Source organism: Elaeis guineensis, chromosome 1 (assembly GCF_000442705.2).
Source record: "Elaeis guineensis isolate ETL-2024a chromosome 1, EG11, whole genome shotgun sequence".
Classification (NCBI taxonomy): Eukaryota; Viridiplantae; Streptophyta; class Magnoliopsida; order Arecales; family Arecaceae; genus Elaeis; species Elaeis guineensis.
This window is the reverse complement of record NC_025993.2, coordinates 120178203-120186110: the sequence shown is the minus strand read 5'-3', so window position 1 is coordinate 120186110 and position 7908 is coordinate 120178203.

Here is a 7908-nt window from a genome sequence, read left to right as displayed (position 1 = left end):
AGAAACTTGGAGACTATGCCAGATCATCTATGAGGGGTTAGATTCAAACTCAAGAACCATGCTAGAGTCCATGTGCCAAGGCCAATTTATGGACAAAGAAACTACTGAAGCTTGGCAATTCTTAGAAGACCTAGCCGAGAAAAATTTACAGTGGGAAACAACTAGGGAACCTGATAAAGCTACACCTTCAAGAGGAGGAATGCATCAAATTCAACCAACCCTAGCATCAGAGGCCAAGATTGCAACCTTAACACGTAGATTGGAAGCCTTAGAATTACAGAGACCAGCCAATGTAAATCAAATATCTGCACCCATGTGTAAAGGGTGCAATGCACCAGACCATGTCTTAGAAGAATGTTCCTACTCGAATGAGTGTGCACAGGTGAATGCCACCTATCAAGGACCATTGAACAATCCTTATGCACCCACATATAACCCAGGTTGGAGGAATCACCCGAATTTCTCATGGTCCCAGAATCCTAATGTAGGTAATCCAAATTTCAATCAGCAAAATCTAAGGTCCAACCCAATGATGAACAACCCGCCAGGCTTCCATGATAATGAAAAAAAAATTACCTCTTTAGAGAAAAGCCTAGAAGCCATGATGAAAACACATACCAGCTTTATGCAAACTACGGGTCAACTCATAAATAATAACACCCAAGCTATAGCCCGTCTGGAAATGCAAGTAAGTCAGCTGGCTTCGACCATTAGTGAACGAGAACATGGTAGGTTACCTAGCCAACATGAGCCAAATCCTAGGAACCAAAATGGTCCACGACCCCAACAAGGAAACCAAGTTAATGGTATAAATGCCATTCATACCTTAAGATCAGGAAAACAAATAGACAATAAGGTAGTTGCACTTGATGATATAGATGACTCATCTGTCGAGTCACCTTCTAAAACTACTACCTTTCAACCTCAAGCACCAGAAACTGAAAATTCACCTAGTCCAGTACTTAAAAGTCCTAGAGCTCCTTTTCCAAACAGACTGAAATCCAATAAATCTGAACATTTAGACAAAATTTTAGAGGTATTTAAACAAGTCCAAGTTAATATTCCTCTTTTAGATATAATCCATCAGGTTCCAACTTATGCCAAATTTTTAAAAGATCTCTGCACTAGGAAAAGGACCACTAATGTACCAAAGAAAGCATTTTTGGCTGCAAGTGTCAGTTCATACCTATCTAGCCATGTGCCAATTAAATATAAGGACCCTGGAGCTCCAACAATTTCTTGTGTTATTGGAGAAACCAATATAAAAAAGGCCTTGCTAGATCTAGGAGCTAGTGTGAATATCCTTCCATATTCGGTGTATGAACAACTAGGATTAGAAAAACTTCAACCTACTGGGATCACATTACAGTTAGCCGATAGATCTCTCAGGATCCCTAAGGGAATGGTCGAGGATGTTCTGATAAAGGTTGAAAATTTCATTTTTCCTGTAGATTTTATTGTTTTAGAGACTGAGCCAGTTGCGAATCCTAAAGGACATATACCTGTCATTTTAGGAAGACCATTCTTAGCTACGGCCAATGCTGAAATCAATTGTCGAAATGGTCTAATGAAGTTATCCTTTGGGAATATGACCATTGAGCTTAATGTTTTTAACTTAGAACAGGAATCCTCTTCTCATGCTAATGTCAATATAGTCCAAGATGGTATTTATGAATCCATTGACATTAGTGATGATGAAGTCGACCTAGAGTCTAACCCCTGGTTAATCCATGAGTCTGAGGATGTCAATGAAATACTTAAAGAAAATCAGATTAATCAGGAATCGACACTTCCTACTGAACCAATCATTGAGATGGTGAACTCATCACCTAAACCATCGATAGAGGAAGCACCCATTTTAGAACTGAAGCCCCTCCCAGAACATCTCAAGTATGCATATCTAGGACCCAAAGAAACTTTGCCTGTAATTATTGCATCAGACCTAGATCCCAAGCAAGAGGAGGAGTTATTGTCAGTTCTAAAAGCAAATCAAGAGGCAATAGGTTGGACCATAGCAGATATCAAAGGAATAAGCCCTTCTATAGTTCAACATAGAATATACTTAGAGGAAGAGGCTAAACCAACAAGAGAAGCCCAAAGAAGGCTTAATCCAGTTATGAAGGATGTAGTTAAAAAGGAGATTCTGAAACTCCTAGATAGTGGAATAATTTATCCTATTTCTGATAGCTCTTGGGTAAGCCCAGTTCAAGTAGTACCCAAGAAATCTGGGGTAACAGTGGTCCAAAATGATGCAAACGAACTTATCCCAACTAGGACCCAAACGGGATGGAGGGTCTGTATAGACTATAGAAAGTTGAATGCTGCGACAAGGAAAGATCACTTTCCTTTGCCATTTATTGATCAAATGTTGGAAAGACTAGCCGGACAAGAGTTTTACTGTTTTCTTGATGGATACTCCGGTTACAACCAGATCCCCATAGCCGCTGAAGATCAAGAAAAGACTACATTCACCTGTCCATTTGGTACTTTTGCCTATAGACGAATGCCCTTTGGACTATGTAATGCACCGGCAACCTTTCAGAGATGCATGATCAGCATATTTTCAGATATGATAGAACGATTTCTAAAAATTTTTATGGATGACTTTTCTGTTTTTGGTCTAACCTTCTCCGAGTGTCTGAATCACCTGCAATTAGTTCTAGAACGATGTAAGGAGAAGCACCTAGTTCTCAACTGGGAAAAATGTCAGTTTATGGTCAAACAGGGAATAGTTCTTGGCCATGTCATTTCTAAAAAGGGGATTGAAGTGGACAAGGCCAAAATAGATCTAATTGCAAGTCTTCCACCACCTAAATCTGTGAAAGAAATACGTTCATTTTTAGGTCATGCTGGATTCTATAGAAGGTTTATTGCCAACTTTAGCAAAGTAGCACGTCCACTGACTAATCTTTTGGCAAAGGATACTAAATTTGAATTTACTCATGAGTGCTTGGAATCCTTTGAATTTCTAAAAAATGCACTTGTATCAGCTCCAATCATTCATCCTCCTGTCTGGTCTGAACCATTTGAATTAATGTGTGATGCGTCCGATCATGTTGTGGGCGCAATCTTAGGTCAACGAATAAATAAGCTGCCTAGAGTGATATATTATGCAAGTAAAACCTTAAATGATGCGCAGCTTAACTACACCACAACTGAGAAGGAGTTCCTTGCCGTTGTCTTTGCTTTAGAGAAATTTAGATCTTATTTGGTTGGGACCCACACCATTGTTTACACCGATCACTCAGCCATTAGACATCTCCTAGCAAAGAAGGATGCCAAGGCACGTTTAATCAGATGGATTTTGCTCCTTCAAGAATTTGACCTAGAAATTAGGGACAAGAAAGGCACTGAGAACGTTGTAGCAGATCATTTGTCCCGAATTCCAGTTGCACCATCTAGTGAACCACCCATCAATGAATCTTTCCCAGATGAGCAACTCATGTCTTTGTCTACTGAACCTTGGTTTGCTGATATTGTAAATTATTTAGCCATAGGCAAGATACCTTCTCATTGGACTAAGCAGGATAAATATAAATTCTTTGCCCAAGTGAAGTATTTCATTTGGGATGATCCTTATCTTTTTAAACAATGTCCTGATCAAATTATTAGAAGGTGTATCCCAGATAACGAAGTCATGAATATTTTATCTTTTTGTCATGATCAAGCATGTGGGGGTCACTTCGCGTCTAAGAAAACTGCTGCTAAGGTTCTCCAATGTGGTTTTTATTGGCCCAATTTGTTTAAGGATGCTCACGAATATTGTAAAAATTGTGCTCAATGTCAGAAAATGGGCCGAATCACCAAGCGACACATGATGCCACTCAACCCAATCTTGGTAGTTGAAGTTTTTGATGTTTGGGGGATCGATTTCATGGGACCATTTCCAAATTCCTTTGGAAATGAATATATTCTAGTAGCAGTTGATTATGTTTCAAAATGGGTAGAAGCAATTGCATGTAGAACACCCGATAGCAAAATGGTCATTAAGTTTCTTAAAGAAAATATTCTCTCCCATTTCGGTATTCCTAGGGCAATCATTAGTGATCGGGGAACCCATTTTTGTAACCGACCTTTTGCAACATTGATGAAAAAGTATAATGTCACCCACAAATTGGCCACACCATATCATCCTCAAACTAGTGGGCAAGTTGAAGTGTCAAACCGACAAATCAAACAGATCCTGGAAAAAACTGTTAATGCCAATAGAAAGGATTGGTCTTTAAAATTAATTGATGCACTTTGGGCATACCGAACTGCTTTCAAGACCAATCTAGGAATGTCTCCTTATAGGATTGTGTTTGGTAAACCATGTCACTTGCCTATTGAGATAGAACACAAAGCCATGTGGGCCATCAAACAACTAAATACAAATTTGAACGATGCTGGAAACCATAGGAAGCTTCAATTGAATGAATTAGAAGAACTTAGAAATGAAGCCTATGAAAATGCAAGGATATACAAGGAACGAACCAAAGCATTTCATGATCAATCAATTATAAGAAAAACTTTCAATATCGGACAAAAGGTGCTCTTATATAACTCTAGATTACATCTGTTTTCAGGAAAGCTTAGGTCTAGATGGACAGGACCATTTTTAGTAAAGGAAGTTTTTTCACACGGGGCTGTTGAGATTGAAAACCCAAGTAATGGTGTTATCTTTAAAGTTAATGGTCAACGATTAAAACCATTCTTGGAATTACCTGTCAAGACTGTTGAAGATGCCATGGTTCTTTATGAACCAACTTATTCTGATTAAGTTGCTTCGAGGTTTGGTCTGGCTGAAGACATAAAACTTAGCGCTTCTGGGAGGCAACCCAGCTTATTTAATTTCTAATGCTTTCTTTGTTTTCAGTTTGCTTAGGACAAATAAATTAGATAAACTCCATTGGGGACAATGTCGGTCAAGTTGAGGGGAGAGCTTGAACAAAATCAGGTGTTATCATTTCCTTTTCCTTCCACTATGAGTTATTTCTTGCATTTAATATATTATGTAAAAATAATAATAATAATAATAATAATAATATATATATATATATATATATATATATGAAATAAATTAATCTATAAAAGAAATAAGAGTAAGTTAGAAAGTATTTGCTAATGTAGTGAGTCACGGAGAAGATTAGCTGGTTAGACTCTTGGTGGCTTAGGTCATTTAAAGACTATTAGCACTTCCAATTGCACATGCACACTAACAAGGTAAAGTAGGTGTTAATTGTAAGGCCAATTAAGAATTTGAGTATTATTTAAATTAGATAATTTTCTCTACACCCCAATTGAAGAAATTTGAATTTAAGGAAAGAGCTACCTGCCTGAAATAAAATGCAAAACACAGAGTAAATGTGGATTGCCCTAAGCCTAGTAACCGGGTCTCTTCACCTAAGTCAAGTGTTGAGATTCGCGTCAAACGGTGGTGGGAAGGCCAGGATGCTCAGCAAAAAAAAAAAAAAAAAAAAAAAAAAAAAAAAAAAAACAGTGTGAAAGCTACCTTAGTTCTTTGTTTAATCTGGGGTGTATAGAAAATTAATCGAACTAAGTTATGAAAAATGATACAATTGGCCTGTACAAGTTAATACTGAAATACTAAGTTAGTTATCACTCACACAAGTGCTATAAAACTTTAAGTGTACTCTAAGAAAGCTCCTAAGTAGACTGACTACCGATTCTAATTCAAAGCTCATTACTTAGTAATACTAGAAAACTTCTTGAATTTCGATCTTAAATTAATTTGCAAAGGAAAGATCTTTTTGGAATATGATCTTATTTTGGTACATTGCTAAGGGACTAGCAATGATTAAGTTGGGGGGTGTGATTTATGTCACAAATTGACATAAAAAGTATCAATTAATATCTAAATTATCTAACTTTATTAAGAAATTGATACTTGTTATTATATTTTGCAGAAGAAGAGATCATCAATAGAAAGAACAAGGAAAGAGGATTCCAACGGCGCAAATTTTATGCAAAACGGAGTTAAATTGACCCAGGAATTGAAGAATGAAGAAAGAAGACTCAATTGGGTCAAACCCGAGTCAAATCAGATCAAAATTGGTCAAAAATCAACTGATTTGGTGATCTGGTTAGCCGCCTGGTCCACAGCAACAGGCGCATGGACCATGGACCCATCGGCGCACCATAAACCCCCTAAAACCTCTTAGTCCCACATCGAAAGTTTTGAAAACCTTATAACCCCCAAATGCCTATAAAAAGCCCCCAAAGGCCCTTGTTTTAGGTATTCTTCCTTCCGATCAAGCTTGTAACCCTAGATAGTGGGGTTTTTAGCTCTCTTTTCAAGCCTCGAGCTTTGAGGTTTTTGTAATAAATTTTTTTTTATATATAAAATCTTATTTTTATGCAATTTCATCTCTTTACATTATGCAATTTATTTTTCTTGCAATTAGGATAGTTTAATTTATGCAATTTAATTTTATGCAATTAGGTTAGTTTAAATTATGCAGTTTAAATTTATGCAATTAGGATAGTTTAATTTATGAAATTAGGGTAGTTTATTTTTCTGCATTTAAATTTTGCAAGTAGATTTAGATCATGTCTAGCTAAGCATCCCTTCTAGGGTTTGCGATGAAGCTAGATCATGAGTAGGGATTTTACATAGAGTTCTTTCTTTTTCTTAGGGTTTCTTTTTCTTCCTCTTTTGCCAAGAATTTTTGATGAACTACAGTTGGGTCAGAGTCCCTTCATAGTTCATGCTTGATTCAGTGCATAGGAGGAGAAAACCCTAAGGGATCCTAGTTACTACTCCCCTGTAAAGAATCTTGATGGATTATCGTTGGGCCTTAGTCCCTTCATAATCTATGCTTGGGAAAGACAAGAGGAGTAGTCGTTAGGATCAATAAGAAAAATTCTAGGTAGAATTCCCTAATCTAGATCTAGTGGATTCAAAAAAACCCTAGATCCTTAGTCTTATTGTCTTTAGCAAACAACTTTCGACTTTCGATTTTTGTTAAAGCTCGCTTGAGCATAGATTTGAAAATCATTTTAAAAACCAAGTCTCTGTGGGATCGACCCGTACTCGCTGGTCGTGCTACTCTGCACACCGTGCGCTTGCGGTTTTATTTACAAATTTTAAGATTTGAACATCAGATACCAGGATGTCAGGATGTCAAAGTTAGAGTTTCTCTTGTACCCTAACAGCCATGATGGCTGATCTATACCGTTTGTTTCAATGAGAGCCTATTAGGTGTTTGGATGCTAGATGGATCTGAAGGATAAGAGTGCACCGAGGATGAGTCTCTTCTTATGGAAGGTGGCCTGAGGCCATCTGCTGACCAGGGTTATCCTGAGGGACAGAGGCATGGATTTTTTGAAAGCATGCCCTGCTTGCTGCCTGAAGGATGAGATAGTAGAGCACATCCTATTTTGATGTTTGAGGGCTAGATAGGTGTGGTACCTCATGGGCCAACGTCACAGGATAGCTTATGCCGAGGCTCCAATCATGGCTTTTCTGGAGGTCCTAAGACAGAGCACTGAGAGTGGTGCAACCAGAGCAGTTGCCATCCAAGTCGCCTACACTACTTACGATATCTGACTAACAAAGAACAGTATAGTGTTTGAGTCCAGATGGTGCTCGAAAAAATTCACCTTAGAGAGAGTCCTTATTTCGGCTAGGGAGATGACTGAAGTGACTTTGAGACCTCAAGGGATCTGAGACTCCCATCTTGCTTACATAGTGATCTAATGGATTTTTATCTCCTGGAGCCCCCACCTCCGACGTACCTCAAGATCTATTTTGATGGCAATGTTAGAGACAGATGTGGTGGTGCTGGCTTTGTGATCCAGGGGTCGGGCTCTGATCTGGTGGCAGCCGAAGGAAGAGCTCTCTCTTTAAGCCTACGGTCTCTAGAGTTAAGCTTTATGCTACTTGAGTAGGAATCACTTATGCGCGAC